Source organism: Kogia breviceps, chromosome 3, assembly GCF_026419965.1.
Source record: "Kogia breviceps isolate mKogBre1 chromosome 3, mKogBre1 haplotype 1, whole genome shotgun sequence".
NCBI classification, from domain to species: domain Eukaryota; kingdom Metazoa; phylum Chordata; class Mammalia; order Artiodactyla; family Physeteridae; genus Kogia; species Kogia breviceps.
In genome coordinates, this window is record NC_081312.1 from 137,387,775 (window position 1) to 137,407,801 (window position 20,027).

At 36.1% G+C, this 20,027-nt stretch overlaps 1 protein-coding gene across 10 annotated transcripts in view; it reads left to right on the top strand.

Moving 5' to 3' along the window:
• The window catches only part of CSNK1G1 (casein kinase 1 gamma 1), a 163,598-nt gene that overhangs the window by 69,469 nt on the left and 74,102 nt on the right, over positions 1 to 20,027 (top strand). Inside the window, exon 1 of one of the 10 annotated variants that reach the window (XM_067029674.1) lies at positions 7,787 to 7,827. The exons of the other annotated variants lie outside the window; for them this stretch is intronic. The gene's annotated coding sequence lies outside the window, so the exon portion shown is untranslated. Of the gene's footprint in view, positions 1 to 7,786; positions 7,828 to 20,027 lie in introns of those variants that run through there. 10 annotated transcript variants of the gene reach the window in all.

The window sequence follows — 20,027 nt, forward strand, 5'->3', positions numbered from 1 at the left end:
TTATATATAAATAAATAATATATATTATATAATATAACAATATATAAAATAACATAATATAATAATATATAATAATATAATATATTATATATTATTATAATATATATTATATATTATATATATATTATTATATATTATGTAGTTTCCATACTTATTGATTAAGTGTGCATACTACATGCTGGGGAAAAAACAGGTTTAAAAGGACATAAGTAATTTTTAATTCCAAAGGTGATAATCATTTACATTCAGTATAATTATACCTATTACCAAGAAAAGAAAGAAATATAAAGTATAAAATGATAGCCAATAATCTTTTCTCTAAGTATCACTATCTAGTTTCTATGTTGGATCAACTTTAATCTTAAGGGATTTTCTGGGAAGTAAGGAGGGAAAACATTGGCTAATTGATTAATAATTAATTTTTTATTATTTTTAATTTTCAAAGTATAGATTTTAAATTTAGAGTAAAATCAAAGTGGAGGAGATTATAAACACTGTTCTTTATTCTACCCTTAGCTTTTTATTTGACTAAGGTACAGTGGGAAATGAGGGTAGAGATGTGAGCAGAGTCTGTTCTTGACTAGCTGTGGGCCACGATACAGATTTTGGACTTTGTCTTGTAGGCAGTTAAAACAAACAAACAAACAAACAAGAAACACTTGGAAGGAATTGCATGTTATGTTTTCCACCCCCGTACCCCGCCCCTGCAGAGATCATAAATTAATTAGAACTTCTGATCTCACTGCCCCTTCCCATAAAAGTTATTATTTTTCTGTATTGTTAAAAAACACAGAGCAGTCTTTTTTTATCTAGTGGTGCTGATATTAAAGGATAATAAGGGTGTTCTCCAGTTTGTCTGGATGATAGAAAGCTGAAACAGTAAATGCCTTGTGATTTAAGTAGTTCTAAGTGTTTCTTTGATTAAAGGGCTCTTGTAGGTAGTTTAGGCTAATGTCTGTACTGTGAAACTAAAAGTTAACATTTTTTTTGAGATTGTCATGTTCCTTATTCTACTTTATGTTATAAACTACTTCAGAGATAGATTAATCTAAATAATAATTACATTGTTTGGTTTTGAGCACCCAGCCTATAGAGAAGTTAATGGTAATTCCAATTCATGAAGCTTGTTTTGTTTTTGTTTGTTTGGGTTTTGTTTTTGTAGACAGAATTGTAACATTACAGAAAATTAGAGCAGCTCTTTGTTTAGTTGTGTGTACATGCATATACATATATATGTACGTTGGTATAAACGAAGTTGGCTATGTTTTGAGGTTCTGCCTTTTTTATTTACTAAATTCCTATATGTGACTTTCGTAATTATAAGTTTAATGGCTATTCTGTTTCTTCAAGTGGATTACCACAACTGTTACCATATAATTGGGCTTCGTTTTCTTCTAGCTTTTATTATTATTATAAGTAAATAACACAATAAACATGTTCATGAAGATAGGTTATTATTAGAACTATAACACATTATCCTCTCTAGCTTGCTAGATAAGTTAGTTTTATATAGGGCAGAAAATTTACACATCAGTGATGAAAGTGTAATTATTTTTCTACAGTTTTATTATACTCTAAAATACTCATATTTCAGAATAGACAAAGCTAAATGTAGCATTTTTTCACAAAAATGTATGTAGAATATAAAATAACATAAATGTAAATTAGAATTATAAATTACATTTGTTGAAATTTTTATCCATGTTATAGTAAAACTGTACATGGTATCATTTTTCTTAATAAGCTCCAGCTCTCTGCATCAAAGCTGAGGACTAGCAAACCAAAACAACAATAAAAATAAAAAATTTCTTAGCAGTCAAAATAGATATCTTAGGATCTGTGTACCCAGAAGTTCCTGTGCTTCAGACCTTCAGTCTTTTTCTTAAAGCCTTTGTGTTCTTATTTTATATGCATTTCTAACAAGCTTATTAGTTTTCTTAATCTTCCATAGAGTACAAACACAGAAGGAAGAGGGAATTACATATATCAAGAAGTGATCACTGACAGACTGATAGCAAGGGAGGTAACAAAGTCACAAAGCAGAGCAGTCTGGGCAGAATAGCTTTATATACTGGATTAACCCCTAAGGGTGTTTGCTCAAGTGGGGTAATATAATTACTACTCATCTTGAGTAGATTCATCAAGGAAAAAAAAATCAGATATTCATGGAAACGTTTTTATTGAGGTGTAATTGACATATAACATTATATTAGTTTCAGGTGTACACGTAATGATTCATTATCTGTATATATTGCAAAATGGTCACCACAGTAAGTCTAGTTAACATCCATCACCACACGTATTTACAAAATTTATTTTTCTTGTGATGAGAACTTGTAAGATTTCCTCTCTTAGTAACTTTCAGATATGCAGTACAGTATTATTAACTTTAGTCATCATGCTGTACATAGCATCCCCTATGACTTATTTATTTCATAACTTCAAGTTTGTAAAAAAATGTAATGCTTCATGAATTTGCATGTCATCCTTGCACGGGGGTGGGGGGCATGCTAATCTCTATCAATTTTAGTAAATAGTATGCTGCCAGAGTGAACACCAGTATTCTCTTTATGAAACATGAAGCGTTAGAAACATTTCCATTGTAAATGATTTTACTTTTTAACTTTAATTAAAAGAGTGTCACTTAACTTTTCTGAAAAATTTATTTATATAAAAGAGTTCCCTACTTGAGGTTTAAGAGATACTAATATTTTTCTAATTAAAAGACAGTATGGGGAATTCCCTGTAGGTCCAATGGTTAGGACACCACACTTCCACTGCCAGGGGCCCAGGTTCGATCCCTAATCAGGGAACTAAGATCCTGCAACTGCACGGCTTGGCCAAAAAAAAAGGAAAGAAAAGGCAGTATGCTTCTGAGAATGGATAATGAAAGAAGAGGTCTGAATCATTTTTATACAAAAGTATCTATGTTTAATCCAAAAATGAAATTAAGAAAGCAGTTCCATTTACAATAGTATCAAAAGAGAATAAATTTAACAAAATGAATGTAAAATTTATACTCTGAAAACTACAAAACATTTTGGAAAGGAATTAAAGAAGATCTAGATAAATAACAAGGTCCTGCTGTATAGCAGAGGGAACTATATTCAATATCCTGTGATAAACCATAATGGAAAAGAATATAAAGAAAAAGAATATATATATATAAAACTGAGTAACTTTGCTATACAGCAGAAATGAAACACAGCATTGTAAATTTAAAAAAAAAAAAAAAAAAGGAAGAAGACCTAAATACCTGGGAAAACATTCACATTCAGGGATCAGACTTAATATTGTTAAGATGTAGTACTCCCCAAATTGATTTACAGATTCAACACAACCCCTGTTAGAATCCCAGCTGGCTTTTTTGCATAAATTGACAAGCTGATCCTAAAATTCATATGGAGTTGCAAGGGACCCCGAAGAACCAAAACAATATTGAAAAAGAAGAACAAAGTTGGATGACTCACACTTTTTGATTTTAAAACTTACTACAAAGCATCAGTAATCAAGACACTGTGGTACTGGCATTAGAATAGACATATAGGTCAATGGGATAGAATTGAGAATCCAGATATGAATCTGTGGTCCATTGCTTTTCTACTAGTGTGCCAAGACTATTCAGTGGGGAGAGGATAATTTTTTCAACAGATGGTGCTAGGACAACTGGATGTTCACGTACAAAAGATTGAATTTGAACCTTTACCTCATACTATACAAAAGTTAACCCAAAATGTATCGAAGAACTAAATGTAATAGCCCAAACTGTAAAACTCTTAGAAGAAAACATAAGGGTAAATATTCAGGTCCTCAGATTTGGCAGTGGACTCTTAGATATGATATCAAAAGCACAAATAGCAAAAGAAAAAATACATAAATTGGATTTCATCAAAATTAAATTTTTTGTGCTGCAAAGCACATCCTGAAAAAAAGTAAAATAATCCATATAATGGGAGAAAATATTTACAAATCATATCTAATAAGGGACTAGTATTTCAAGTATATAAAGAACTCTTAGAACTTAACAATAAAAAGACAAATAACCCGATTTTACTTTTTTTTTTTGCGGTACGTGGGCCTCTCACTTTTGTGGCCTCTCCCGTTGCAGAGCACAGACTCCGGACGTACAGACTCAGCGGCCATGGCTCACTGGCCCAGCCGCTCTGCGGCATGTGGGATCTTCCCGGACCGGGGCACGAACCCGTGTCCCCTGCATCGGCAGGCGGACTCGCAACCACTGTGCCACCAGGGAAGCCCCCGATTTTACTTTTATTCTTTTTTTTTTTTTTGCTACACCACATGGTATGCGGGATCTTAGCTCCCCAACCAGGGTTTGAACCTGTGCCCCCTGCAGTGGAAGCAAGGATTCTTAACCACTGAACCGCCAAGGAAGTCCCCAAATAACCCGATTTTAAAATGGGCAAAGGATTTGAATAGACATTTCTCCAGAGATGACATAGGAATGGCCAATAAGCACAAGAAATGATACTCAACATCAGTAGTTATTGGGGAAATGCAAATCAAAATCACAGTGAGATCCCACATTATACCTACTAGGGTGGCTGGAATTGAACAGATAGTAGATAATAAGTGTTGACTGGTGAGGATGTGCAGAAATCAGAGACCTCACATGCTGCTGAAGGGTATGTAAAATGGTATAGCCACTTTGGAAAACAGTTTTGCAGTTCCTAAGAAAGTTAAAGATAAGAGTTACCATTTCTTCCTGCAATTCCACTCTTAGGCACATACCCAAGAGAAATGAAAACATTATTCACACAAAAACATATACGTGAATGTTCATAGCGGCATTGTTCATAGCTAAAAGGTGGAAATAAACCAAATGTTCACCACCAGATTAATAGATAAACAAAATGTGGTATTATTTGGCCATGAATGAACAAATGAATCCAGGAATAAAAATACATGCTATTGATGAACATTATGCTAAATGAGAGAAGCCAGTTAAAAAAGATCACGTATTATGTGATTCCATTTGTATGAAACATCCATAATAGATTAATCTATTATCTCACAGAAACTATTGAGACAGAAAGTAGATTCGTGGTTGCTTAAGGACTGGTGTTTGGAGGTGAGAGAGGGACAGGATGACTGGTGAGTGGGTAATAGCTAAAGAGTATGGGGTTTATTTTATTTTGGGGGGGTGGGGTTTGAGGTGATAGAAATATTCTAAAATTGATTGATGTGACAGTTACATGTGATAGAAATATTCTAAAATTGATTGATGTGACAGTTGCATGATTTCTGAGAACATACTAAAACCCAGTGAATTGTACACTTTAAATGGGTAAATTGTATGCTATGTGAATTACATCTCAAAAGCCATTACCAAAAAATGTACATAGGCTTAGTCAAAATTAATATGCAGACTTACAAATATGATCACGTAACTTCATGTTAGAATTAAGTAGTGTAATCACTTAGTATAGGTTGAAATGATTTTTTCCTCTTGTGAAACTATATTTAGAATTAAACTAGGGAAATTTTCAAATCTCATCACATTTTGAACATTTTTTTATTTTTCAGTAAATTATTGATTAGAGATAAAACTGTTATTTCATTTGTGGTCAGTCTTAAGTTATACTTTGTAAATCATGATTTTGTATTATTATACATATCTGTTTAACTGTTTCATGATCACTTTAATAACCAAGAGAGATTTTTTTTCCTGCAAGGTTTTTAAGGTAATCTAAAGGAATGCAGTTTTCAATACAGATAGTGCTGCTTTGATGTTTATTCTTATTACCCACATGGAAAGATTTTTTGACTTTAAATGAGAATCTGGTGGTTGTAGGTTAAGAACTTTTCAGTTCCAGCCCCTAAAGCAGCAAAAGTTTTACTAAAAAATACTACATTGCCTAAATTCTACAAATTAGAGTTTAGCAAGTCCATTGAATTAAACTTTCAGTTACTTATACTTTATTTGGAATTAAGTTAGTTTCTTCTTCTTCCTCTTAAGTACAAACCCATTTATTGTTATATCTTGATGTGATCTCTCCAAAGACCATGTTCTCCCATTACAAATTGGGAATGACCCTGCTCAAAATGACAATAGTTATTATTACTGACAAGGTAGGTCTTGCAATTTCTTATTTTCCTAGAAATGGCATTTGTGGGTCTAAAAGGGATGCCCAAATTCATTTTTTTAACAACATAATATTTACCATCTTGACCATTTTTAACTGTACAGTTTAGTAGGGTTTAGTATATTCATATTGTTGTGAAACAGATCTCCAGAACTTTTTTTCATCTTCCCCAACTGAAACTTTATACCCATTAAACAAAATCCCCTTTTCCCTCTCCCTACAGCCCCAGGTAACCATCATTCTACTTTCTGTTCTATGAATTTGACTACTTTAGATGACTCATTAAAGTGGAATTATATGGTATTTGCCTTTTTGTGACTGCCTTATTTCTTTAGCGTAATGTCTTCAGGGTTCACCAACATTGTAGCACATGACAGAATTTCTTTTTAAGGCTGAATAATATTCTGTTGTACGTATATACCACACTTTTTTTATCCATCCGTTCTCCATTCATCCATTGATGAACATTTGGGTTGCTTCCACCTCTTGACTATGGTGAGTGGAATTAAGTTGGTAGCTTCTTAATGTTTAGCTTAAGATATTAAAGTTTTGTTGTGGAGGAAGAAACAGCAGTTCCAAAATAAGATTAAAAAATGAGGAAAGGTAATCCTGAATAGGGTGACTACCTTTTTGCCCTGGTTGTCCTTGGTGGCCAGTGAGAGTAGTTTATGATATCAGCTCAACTTATACTTCCCAAAGACTTCTTCCTGAGGAGGACTGTCTTTTATGTCCCAATATGCTACTAGATGGAATGCAAAGTGGATTTGACAATTTTGTTGTCCTTACTCAAAAAGAAAAGACTTGAACACACTGAGACCTTTTTTTTTTTTTTTTTTTTTTTAATTAACAACATGGTCCTCTGACATAGGAAGCCTTGTGCTTTCCTATTGTGGATCACTTCATTGGAGGCAGGTCACTTCTTTGTGCATTGTATGGATATACCACATTTTGTTTTATCTGTTCATCAGATGATGGACATTTTAGTTATTTCTACATGTGAATACTCTATGACCCAGGGTATGTGCCCAGGAAAATGCATATCTATGTGCACCAAAAAATTGTGTTCGAGAATGTTCAAACAGAACATCTAAGTCATTACACAGACTAATAAACATGAACTACCCCCCCCCCAATTTTTTTTTAAAAAGGAAAAGAATGAGCTATTAATACATGCAACAAAATGGATGAATCTCAAACATAATGTTGGACAAAAGAAGCCAGACACAAAAGAGTGGTTACTGTATATTTCCATTAATAGATGTTCAAAATAGGCAAAACTAATTTCTTGCAATTAAACAGAACAGGTAACTTTAGGTAGTGGTAAATGAGGATTACTGATTTGGAAGAGGCACAAGAAAGCCTATTGGAGAGCTGAAAATGTTCTCTCCCTGGATGGTTACATAGGTATATGTATGGATAAGTAAAAACTCACTGAATTATACATCTTACATTTGTGCACTTTACTTCATGTTAATTATGCCTCAATTAAAAAGAAGAATAAATGTAAAAAAATGTAGGGGATATCATTTGTGTAAGAGGATTAAAATTTGGTTTTAGATGTTAACAGTATGTGTTAGTGACCCTCACACAGCTTTCCACTGTTCCTCAGGAGGAGCTACTTCACAATCAGTGGCTCTAAACAAAGCTGAAAAATTATATGCCAGACTCCAGGAGATTGTCCAAATAATTAACAGTAAAGCAAGACTTAAAAAAAAAACAAACAGTAAGTTAACATTGCTTTTAATGTAAGTACCTTCATTACAATGAGAAAAAAATGGACATAAGTGCATCACTGGGATTTGTGAAGTTTTCAGGTACTGTGGCTTCTCCAATTTGTACATTAGCTGAATGCCTAATTTTAAACGTGCATACTTTTCTACTCCTGCAACTTCATTAATATATTTCTTTCCTCTTAAAACTTGCATTATCATTTAGAATGGAGGTCGTATTCTTCTTGGCAGGAAAATATTAATGAAATATTGGACCATTTTTGCCTGATGATCAGGTCCAAGTCATTGACAATCTATAGTTTTAGTTCTTCTAGAATCAATTGTTTTACCTTTAACTATGTTCATAATTGTGCTTTTTTCACTTTCAACCCTTTTGCTTTTTCAAAGGACCATTTGGACTTTTCTTCCTGAATGGCTGAAATGTCGACTAGGTACTATAACTTTTTCAGTATCCACAGATCTCCAGTTGTTCTTTTAATTTTTCACATTTATGTGGCAGGTCTTCAAATAGCAAGTAATCCATCAGCTCTAAAGAATACTTCAATTCTATTAAAGATCTGTAATGAAATATTTACTGATGAAATAACATATGGGATTTGCTTCAAAATCATTTCGTTATTGAAATTGGGTGAGGTTACATCGGAGAACCATTGTATAAGTGAGATTTTGCATAATAAAATTTTTAAAAACTAAAGTACTTCGTTATTTTTCTGCTGTAGAGTATCATGCTTTCTGGAGTGATTCATTCCAGCTTTTTTTTTCCCCCCTCACCACTATAATGTAGAAAGTTTTACACACTTGCTTAAAGCATTGCCTCTGTAAGTACTTCATAGGTCACCCTCTTGAAATGGAGTACAGGTCCTTCTTTGGCCTCATTTATCAATGACATCATCCACCCTCTTCTACCTCTCTCTGCTCAGTCTCACTCCAGACTTTCAGCTGAAAATGAGGATTTTTCTAACAGATTGATCAGAATAGACTATTATGTTTAACAGTTTAGGAAAGTCCTAGGAACTAGTTGTCACTGCCCTAAGCTTTTCATCTCAAAATGAAATAATTGAAATTGCTTTTCAGAAGGTTTTTATTAATGGCTTTCATTTTTTTCACCATGACTCACACTAAAAAAATACATATTATATGGTGATCCAGTATATACAGAATTTAATATTTGTGTATGTCTGAAGCAGAAGTTTTATGAAATAATACACCTTACTAAGTGTGACGTATTCTTTTAAATTTTATTCTACTTTTCTTTAAAGAATGTGTTGGTCAGGACCCACTGAATTTATTTATTTCACACTCCACTAATCGATCATGTTCTGCAGTTTAGAAAACATTTTAACGTTGTCTAAAACATATATGTCTTACATATTAATAGTAAAAATGCTCTATACCATTACCAGTGGTGTTAAGCAAGATTTAATAAGATTTTTTATAATAAACTACTTACTGGTATTGGTAAGTAATCCCTTCAAAAAACTTAGCACAAGAAGGAATTATCATTGCTGTTAACTACTAACCATTTGGGAAATCTTTCTGCATAGTGTACTAATAAACTAGTAGAATTAAGTTAGTAAAAATTAAAAATACCTCTGGCTTCTTTCTTTAAAGCTGTAGTGTTTATTATCTTCTTACCCTTGATCATGCTGCCCACTTAAAGAGATGCTATCTGGGTGGTGAAGGCAGTAGGCCAGCCTCTTTGCCTTAAATAGACATGGTAAACAATCTGAGTTACATAGAAGTGGTTTCTTGGTTTTTTTTTTTTTTTTTTTTTTTTAATTTTATTTTCTTTATTTTTTTATACACCAGGTGCTTATTAGTTATCCATTTTATACATATTAGTGTATATATGTAAATCCCAATCTCCCAATTCATCCCACCACCACCACCACCACCACCCCTGCCTCCACTTTCCCCTCTTGGTGTCCATACGTTTGTTCTCTACACCTGTGTCTCTATTTCTGCCCTGCAAATTGGTTCATCTGCACCATTTTCTAGGTTCCACATATACACGTTAATATACGATATTTGTTTTTCTCTTTCTGACTTACTTCACTCTGTATGACAGTCTCTAGATTCATCCATGTCTCTACAAATGACCCAATTTCATTCCTTTTTATGACTGAGTAATATTCCATTGTATATACGTACCACATCTTCTTTATCCATTCGTCTGTTGACGGGCATTTAGGTTGCTTCCATGACCTGGCTATTGTAAATAGTGCTGCAATGAACATTGGGATGCATGTATCTTTTTGAATTATGGTTTTCTCTGGGTATGTGCCCAGTAGAATTGCTGGGTCATATGGTAATTCTATTTTTAGTTTTTTAAGGAACCTCCATACTGTTCTCCATAGTGGCTGTATCAATTTACATTCCCACCAACAGTGCAAGAGGGTTCCCTTTTCTCCACACCCTCTCCAGCGTTTGTTGTTTGTAGATTTTCTGATGATGCCCATTCTAACTGGTGTGAGGTGATACCTCATTGTAGTTTTGATTTGCATTTCTCTAATCATTAGTGATGTTGTGCAGCTTTTTATGTGCTTCTTGGCCATCTGTATGTCTTCTTTGGAGAAATGTCTATTTTGGTTTTCTGCCCATTTTTGGATTGGGTTGTTTGTTTTTTAAATATTGAGCTGCATGAGCTGTTTATATATTTTGGAGATTAATCCTTTGTCCGTTGATTCATTTGCAAATATTTTCTCCCATTCTGAGGGTTGCCTCTCGTCTTGTTTATGGTTTCCTTTGCTGTACAAAAGCTTTTAAGTTTCAGTAGGTCCCATTTGTTTATTTTTGTTTTTATTTCCCTTACTCTAGGAGGTGGATCAAAAAAGATCTTGCTGTGATTTGTGTCACAGAGTGTTCTTCCTATGTTTTCCTCTGAGAGTTTTATAGTGTCCAGTCTTACATTTAGGTCTCTAATCCATTTTGAGTTTATTTTTGTGTATTCTGTTAGGGCATGTTCTAATTTCATTTTTTACATATAGCTGTCCACTTTTCCCAGCACCACTTATTGAAGAGACTGTCTTTTCTCCATTGTATATCCTTGCCTCCTTTGTCATAGATTAGTTGACCATAGGTGTGTGGGTTTATCTCTGGGCTTTCTATCCTGTTCCATTGATTTGTATTTCTGTTTTTGTGCCAGTACCATATTTTCTTGATTACTGTATCTTTGTAGTATAGTCTGAAGTCAGGGAGTCTGATTCCTCCAGCTCCGTGTTTTTCCCTCAAGACTGCTTTGGCTATTTGGGGCCTTTTGTGTCTCCATACAAATTTTAAGATTTTTTGTTCTAGTTCTGCAAAAAATGCCACTGGTAATTTGATAGGGATTGCATTGAGTCTGTAGATTGCTTTGGGTAGTATAGTCATTTTCACAATATTGATTCTTCCAATCCAAGAACATGGTATATCCCTCCATCTGTTGGTATCACATTTAATTTCTTTCATCAGTGTCTTACAGTTTTCTGCATACAGGTCTTTTGTCTCCTTAGGTAGGTTTATTCCTAGGTATTTTATTCTTTTTGTTGCAGTGGTAAATGGGAGTGTTTCCTTAATTTCTCTTTCAGATTTTTCATCATTAGTGTATAGGAATGCAAGAGATTTCTGTGCATTAATGTTATATCCAGCAACTTTACCAAATTCATTGATTCGTTCTAGTAGTATTCTGGTGGCATCCTTAGGATTCTCTATGTAGAGTATCATGTCTTCTGCAAACAGTGACAGTTTTACTTCTTCTTTTCCAATTTGCATTCCTTTTTATTTTATTTTCTTCTCTGATTGCTGTGGCTAGGACTTTCAAAACTATGGTGAGTAATAGTGGTGAGAGTGGACATCCCTGTCTTGTTCCTGATCTTAGAGGAAATGCTTTCAGTTTTTTACCATTGAGAATGATGTTTGCTGTGGGTTTGTCATATATGGCTTTTATTATTTTGAGGTAGATTCCCTCTATGCCCACTTTCTGGAGAGTTTTTATCATAAATGGGTGTTGAATTTTGTCAGAAGCTTTTTCTGCATCTATTGAGATGATGATATGGTTTTTATTCTTCAGTTTGTTAATATGGTGTATCACATTGATTTATTTGCATAAATTGAAGAATCCTTGCATCCCTGGGATAAATCCCATTTGATCATGGTGTATGATCCTTTTAATGTGTTGTTGGATTCTGTTTGCTAGTATTTTGTTGAGGATATTTGCATGTATATTCATCAGTGATATTCGTCTGTAATTTTTTTTTGTAGTATCTTTGTCTGCTTTTGGTATCAGGATGATGGTGGCCTCATAGACTGGGTTTGGGAGTGTTCCTTCCTCTGCAATTTTTGGAAGACTTTGAGAAGGATGGGTGTTAGCTCTTCTCTAAATGTTTGATAGAATTCACCTGTGAAGCCTTCTGGTCCTGGACTTCGTTGGAAGATTTTTAATCACAGTATCAATTTCATTACTTGTGATTGGTCTGTTCATATTTTCCATTTCTTCCTGGTTCAGTCTTAGAAGGTTATACCTTTCTATGAATTTGTCCATTTCTTTCAGGTTGTCCATTTTATTGGCATAGAGTTGCTTGTAGTAGTCTCTTAGGATGCTTTGTATTTCTGCAGTGTCTGTTGTAACTTCTCCTTTTTCATTTCTAATTTTGTTGATTTGAGTCCTCTTCCTCTTTTTCTTGATGAGTCTGGCTAATGGTTTATCAATTTTGTCTATCTTCTCAAAGAACCAGCTTTTAGTTTTATTGATTTTTGCTATTGTTTTCTTTGTTTCTATTTCATTTATTTCTGCTCTGATCTTTATGATTTCTTTCCTTTTACTAACTTTGGGTTTTGTTTGTTCTTTCTCTAGTTCCTTTAGGTGTAAGGTTAGATTGTTTATCTGAGATTTTTCTTGTTTCTTGAGGTAGACTTGTACTGCTATAGACTTCCCTCTTAGAACTGATTTTGCTGCATCCTATAGGTTTTGGATCGTCGTTGTTTTCATTGTCATGTGTCTCTAGGTATTTTTTGATTTCCTCAGTGATCTCTTGGTTATTTAGTAACGTATTGTTTAGCCTCCATGTGTTTGTGTTTTTTACGTTTTTTTCCCTGTAATTGATTTCTAATCTCATAGCGTTGTGGTCAGAAAAGATGATTGATATGATTTCAATTTTCTTAAATTGACTGAGGCTTGACCCAAGATGTGATCAATCCTGGAGAATGATCTGTGCGCACTTGAGAAGAAAGTGTAATCTGCTGTTTTTGAATGGAATGTCCTTTAAATATCAATTAAATCTATCTGGTCTATCATGTCATTTAAAGCTTGTGTTTCCATATTAATATTCTGTTTAGATGATCTGTCCATTGGTGTAAGTGAGGTGTTAAAGTCCCCCACTATTATTGTGTTACTGTCGATTTCCTCTTTTATAGCTGTTAGCAGTTGCCTTATGTATAGAGGTGCTCCTATTTTGGGTGCATATATATTTATAATTGTTATATCTTCTTGTTGGACTGATCCCTTGATCATTATGTAGTGTCATTCCTTGTCCTTTGTAACATTCTTTATTTTATAGTATTTTATCTGATATAAGTATTGCTACTGCAGCTTTCTTTTGATTTCCATTTGCATGGAATATCTTTTTACTTGCTCTCACTTTCAGTCTGTATGTGTCCCTAGGTCTGAAGTGGCTCTCTTGTAGACAGCATATATATGGGTCTTGTTTTTGTATCGATTCAGCGAGCCTGTGTCTTTCGTTTGGAGGATTTAATCCATTCATGTTTAGGGTAATTATTGACATGTATGTTCCTAGTACCATTTTCTTAATTGTTTTGGGTTTGTTTTTGCAGGTCCTTTTCTTCTCTTGTGTTTCCCACTTAGAGAAGTTCCTTTAGCATTTGTTGTAGAGCTGGTTTGGTGGTGCCGAATTCTCTTAGCTTTTGCTTGTCTGTAAAGGTTTTGATTTCTCCATCGAATCTGAATGAGATCCTTGCTGGGTAGAGTAATCTTGGTTGTAAGTTCTTCCCTTTCATCACTTTAAATATGTCATGCCACTCCCTTCTGGCTTGTAGAGTTTCTGCTGAGAAATCAGCTGGTAACCTTACGGAAGTTCTCTTGTGTGTTATTTGTCATTTTTCCCTTGTTGCTTTCAATAATTTTTCTTTGTCTTTAATTTTTGCCAGTTTGATTACTATGTGTCTCAGCATGTTTCTCCTTGGGTTTATCCTGTATGAGACTCTCTGTGCTTCCTGGACTTGGATGGCTATTTCCTTTCCCATGTTAGGGAAGTTTTCGACTATAATCTCTTCAGATATTTTCTTGGGTCCTTTCTCTCTCTCTTCTCCTTCTGGGACCCCTATAATGCAAATGTTGTTGCGTTTAATGTTGTCCCAGAGGTCTCTTAGGCTGTCTTCATTTCTTTTCATTCCTTTTTCTTTATTCTGTTCTTTGGCAGTGAATTCCACCATTCTGTCTTCCAGGTCACTTATCCGTTCTTCTGCCTCAGTTATTCTGCTATTGATAACTTCTAGTGTATTTTTCATTTCAGTTATTGTATTGTTCATCTCTGTTTGTTCTTTAATTCTTCTAGGTCTTTGTTAAACATTTCTTGCATCTTCTTGATCTTTGCCTCCATTCTTTTTCCAAGGTCCTGGATCATCTTCACTGTCATTATTCTGAATTCTTTTTCTGGAAGGTTGCCTATCTCCACTTCATTTTGTTGTTTTTCTGGGGTTTTATCTTGTTCCTTCATCTGGTACATAGCCCTCTGCCTTTTCATCTTGTCTGTCTTTCTGTGAATGTTGTTTTTGTTCCACAGGCTGCATGATTGTAGTTCTTCTTGCTTCTGCTGTCTGCCCTCTGGTGGATGAGGCTATCTGTGAGGCTTGTGCAAGTTTCCTGATGGTAGGGACTGGTGGTGGGTAGAGCTGGCTGTTGCTGTGGTGGGCAGAGCTCAGTAAAACTTTAATCTGCTTCTGCTAATGGATGGGGCTGTGTTCCCTCCCTGTTGGTTGTTTGGCCTGAGGCGACCCAACACTGGAGCCTACCTGGGCTCTTTGCTGGGGCTAATGGTGGACTCTGGGAGGGCTCACGCCAAGGAGTACTTCCCAGAACTTCTGGTGCCAATGTCCCTGTCCTTGTGGTGAGCCACAGCTGCCCCCCGCCTCTGCAGGAGACCCAACAACATTAGCAGGTCGGTCTGGTTCAGTCTTCTGTGGGGTCACTGCTCCTTTCCCTGGGTCCTGATGCATACACTACTTTATGTGTGCCCTCCAAGAGTGGAGTCTCTGTTTCTCCCAGTCCTGTCGAAGTCCTTTAATCAAATCCTGCAAGCCGGACTTGCCTGGTGGCGTAGTGGTTGAGAGTCCGCCTGCCGATGCAGGGGACATGGGTTCATGCCCCGGTCCGGGAGGATCCCACATGCTGCAGAGCGGCTGGGCCCGTGAGCCATGGCCGCTGAGCCTGCGCATCCGGAGCCTGTGCTCCGCAGCGGGAGAGGCCACAACAGTGAGAGGCCCGCATACCACAAAAAAAAAAAAAAAAAAAAAAAAAAAAATCCTGCTAGCCTTCAAAGTCTGATTCTCTAGGAATTCCTCCTCCCGTTGCTGGACCCCCAGGTTCAGAAGCCTGACGTGGGGCTCAGAACCTTCACTCCAGTGGGTGCACTTCTGTGGTATAAGTGTTCTCCAGCCTGTGAGCCACCCTCCCAGCAGTTATGGGATTTGATTTTATTGTGATTGCGCCCCTCCTACCGTCTCACTGTGGCTTCTCCTTTGTCTTTGGATGTGGGGTATTTTTTTTGGTGAGTTCCAGTGTCTTCCTGTCAGTGATTGTCCAGCAGTTAGTTATGATTCCAGTGATCTCACAAGAGGGAGTGAGCACACGTCCTTCTGCTCCGCCATCTTGAGCCATAGATCGGTTTCTTGTTTTAACTACTAATTGCCTCACATTCATTTGGCTGGATTTTTTTTTTCTGACAAGTTCTAGGTAGTAATTTATAAATGTACTACTTTCACTTTACGGCAAGAAGTCTGACAGCTGGAGATCTAACTAAACTGGGAACCCGAGGCTTGTATGTTCCTTTATCAGCGTGACTCTGAGAACCGACACCTGCCGGTTCTTTGAAATAGTGCTTTGTTTGATGAAGCTTACCATAAATGTTGTCTCTGTAGGCGATTTACTGAAACAGGAAGTCTTCGTGCAGTGGATTTTATGGGTAGCTTCACATCTAAGACTGCTGCTTCAAAAGGGCTGAGTTTGGCTGTAAAGCTCCCCAAACTACTATGTAATGCAGTTTCTTTTACATTAATAATAAAAGAACCCATAGCTAGGAAGTGACCTTGGGAAGCATTGTGGATTTTGTACAGCAACTAAAAGCTTTGAGTGCTTGGGATTATGCCACCTCATCAATGGTATTTTTCTGTTCAGTAAACTGCCTTTCTCACAGTTATTGATATATCATTCATATATATATATAATTTTTTGTAAGCTGAAGCAGTCATTCATTTTAAATGGGCAGGATTGTAACCCTCTATCTTTGTAATTAAATTCTTCCAGAGCAAAATTTTTGTGTATTACTGAGAATAGTGGCTTAGTGTTTTTCTAGCCTTCCACTTGGCTGTGTTTTGTGTTGACCTCTTAGTCTTTTTTTTTTGGCCACACCGCATGGCTTGTGGGATCTTAGTTCCCTGACCAGGGATTGAACCCCAGCCAGGACAGTGAAAGCGTGGAGTCCTAACCACTGGACCACCAGGAAATTCCCCTGACCTCTTCAGTCTTAATGATGCCCCCTGGCAAAGGAATTCATTTGAATGATGCATTGCTCAGGAGAATCATCTAGTCACCTCCAGGGCCTCTTAGGAATAAGGATAAATGCTTTTTAAGAGGGTGACATGTGTTCAGCTTGTTTTGAAATAAGCAGAGAAAGTAAGCAAACAAAAGCAAGCTAGCATTTTGTAATGTTTTAGTTATCATGTTTGGTGTTACATAAGCTGTGTCATTATGCTTCTGTGTTTATATTCTTTTATACAGGTACAAAAATTGAAGGTGAGAGGCATTTCATAATTTCTCTGCTGCTTTTAGGTTTAGTGAGAACTTGGAGGAAGGCATCATGGTAGAGTGAAATGATCGTTGCCTACTCTCCTGGTTTTCTTTCTGTTCTCCTCTAATTAAGAGCATCAACTTTAACCCTTCTATTTTCCTTTTCCCTCATGTTTATATGTAATCCAAAGGTTGTTAGTTTTTTCTTCTAAAGGCCTTGTTTATAAATCCCATTTTTTAAAGTTATCTTCCAGGAATTATTACATCATACCTGCCATGATAATAGAAGACATAAAAATTAGATTTATCTAGGACATTGCCATTTACAAAGTACTTTCACATATTCTGACTCATGTAATCCTCATAACCACACTGTGTGGTAGATGTTATTCTTTAAATATTCTACTATAAAAACTTCCTATTCATTTTCTTTGTAGGTATTCTTATCTCTTTTATTTTATACATTGGGACCAGATTAATATTTTTAAAATACAACTTTCACCACTATACGTTTCCCCTCAGCACAGATATCTTTGGTGATTTCACAAGCTGAATAATGATGTCAAAACTCCTGTATTCGCATTTAGGATTATCCATAATCTGATTCTAAACTAAATTTTTTTAAATTGCCCTAAAACTTTCTCAGAAGAACCTTCTCTGTATATCAAGTCAATTTGGTTCACTTCAGCAAGCATCTGTTACCTACTATATATCAGATACTACATTGGTTGTTAGGGATAAAAAGATGAGTATAACATTCTTGTCCTTAGGAAATTCACTGCCTAGTGGAGGTAAAAAGATGCATGAATAACTAATTATAATATATGTGTAAGTTGATGAAACTGAGTGCTGCCTCAGTTTTATTTTATTTTATTTTTAAAATTAATTTATTTATTATTTTTGACCGTATTGGGTCTTCGTTGGTGCGCGTGAGCTTTCTCTAGTTGCAGTGAGCGGGGGCAACTCTTCATTGTAGCTTGCGGGCTCTAGAGCGCAGGCTCAGTAGTTGTGGCGCATGGGTTTAGTTGCTCTGCGGCATGTGGGATCTTCCTGGCCCAGGGCTCAAATCTGTGTCCCCTGCATTGGCAGGTGGATTCTCAACCACTGCACCACCAGGGGAAGTCTACTGCCTCAGTTTTATAATGTATATTTAGAAAAGGGATTTTTTTTTAAAGGCATAAAAACCACCAGGAACCAAAAAAAGAGAGAGAGAAGATAAAAACAGGTGAGAAATTTTAACAAAATTCTGGAAGCGGGAAAACAGTTAAGTGTTAACTACTTTAGCAGTCCAGAGAAAGCTGAATGATTTAACGGGTAGGCCAGTTTGTAACATAGAATACTCCAGATATCAATAAGTTCAAGAATTGGAGACAGTAGGAATTTCAAAAAGTTGGGATGCAGAAGGCACTAAAAACAGGAAGAATAGTTGCAAGTATATATATATATATATATATATATATATATATATATATATATATATGGAGCAGTTGCATCACTAAATCCCCTCCTTCCCTGGCATCGCTTGGCAGCTTCTCTTTCCCACCGTCACAGGAGATGTAAAGGTCACACCGTTGAAGGTAAACTGAGCTGTGAGAACTGGGCCGCCTAGCTGAACACAGGGAAAATGAGGACAAGGTTCCCCTCTGATTGGTGAGACCTCCTAGACTCTGGAATAAGCAGATCCATAAGTGCCTGGGATTTCTTTGAACTCTTGTTTGGTTGTTTGTTTTTCCTCCAAAAGAAAACTATGCAGGATTTCTTTCTTTTTTTTTTTTTTTTGGCTGCGTTGTGTCCTCTTTGCTGCGTGTGGGCCTTCGCTGTGGTGCGTGGACCTCTCATTGCAATGGCCTCTCCTGTTGCGGAGCACAGGCTCTAGGCGTGCGGGCTTCAGCAGTTGTTGCACATGGGCTCAGTAGTTGTGGCTCACAGGCCCAGTTGCTCCGTGGCACGTGGAATCCTCCCAGACCAGGGCTCGAACCCATGCCCCCTGCATTGGCAGGCGCATTCTTAACCATTGAGCCACCAGGGAAGTCCCTGCACGATTTCTATAATATAGCAAGTTTGTTTTACTATATAAAAAAAAAAATTCCCTCAAATCTTCAAAAAAAAGTGAGGATTTAGGAAAAGTGTTTACTTCAAAGTAAGAAGCTGGCCTTCAAGTTTATTCATACTGTTCATATGGATTTTTCTGGCTTCATTTCTCACCATTCTCCCCCATATGCTTTGTGCTCCTTTAATATTGGTCCACTCATACTTTATCACATTCTCTGCATTTTCTATCATTTTTCCACCTCAATGTTTAAATTACTATTCTTATAAGAAATGCTCTTTATCCTCTCCTGTTCGTCCTCAAAGGCTCACCTCAAGTGCCGTTTGTGCCCAAATGCTTTACCCTCCCTCATCTAAGTCATCTACTGACTTGTTCATATTTCTTTTTTTTTTAACACTTATCACTTTATGTGATTTATTTATCAAACTTTGAGGCACCACGTGCAAGGTCTTGTGTGAGGATCTAGAATACAGTCTCTGAAGGGTGAGAAGTGAGTGTTGCTCATCTTAGGTGTCTGATATTTGCATATGAGGGTTATGAAATACTCAAATACTTTACCTTACCTCTGGTGTCTTATTTTTCTGGTTAATCTTTTATACCTCTTTACAAAGGAGGTATAGTTATTCTAAATCAGAGATCTGGTCATGTCACTACCCTACTCAGAAACCTTTCATTTTAAGCTTTAAGATGGCATTGAGGACTTTCCTAATATGAACTTACCCTTACTTTTCTAGTTTCTTTTGCTGCCCTAACCACTCCTTGCCCATCCCTACCCCTTCCTGATCTTCATGGTGCAACTTGTGGTCAATCTACCCCAAGACCATCACCCATTCTCTTCCTAAACCGTCTCTTTTCTCATTTTTATTGTTTTGCTCTTACAGTTTCTTCTCCCTGAGATGTCTTTTTCTCCTTTCTTCAACTGTTAAAATTCTACTCATTTTTCCACACCCTGTGGGTAGGTGGTGGGAGAAAGAAAAAAAAGTACATCCTTTCTGAGACTCCTGTGATTGCCTTCTCTCTTTTCTTGCTCACAGATCAGAATCCAGATTGATTACTAGGTTTACACTGATACCACCATCTCAATCCAATTTAAAAGTTGTAATCTATTTGAATTAAAGATCTGTTACTTTAAGCATATTCTTCAA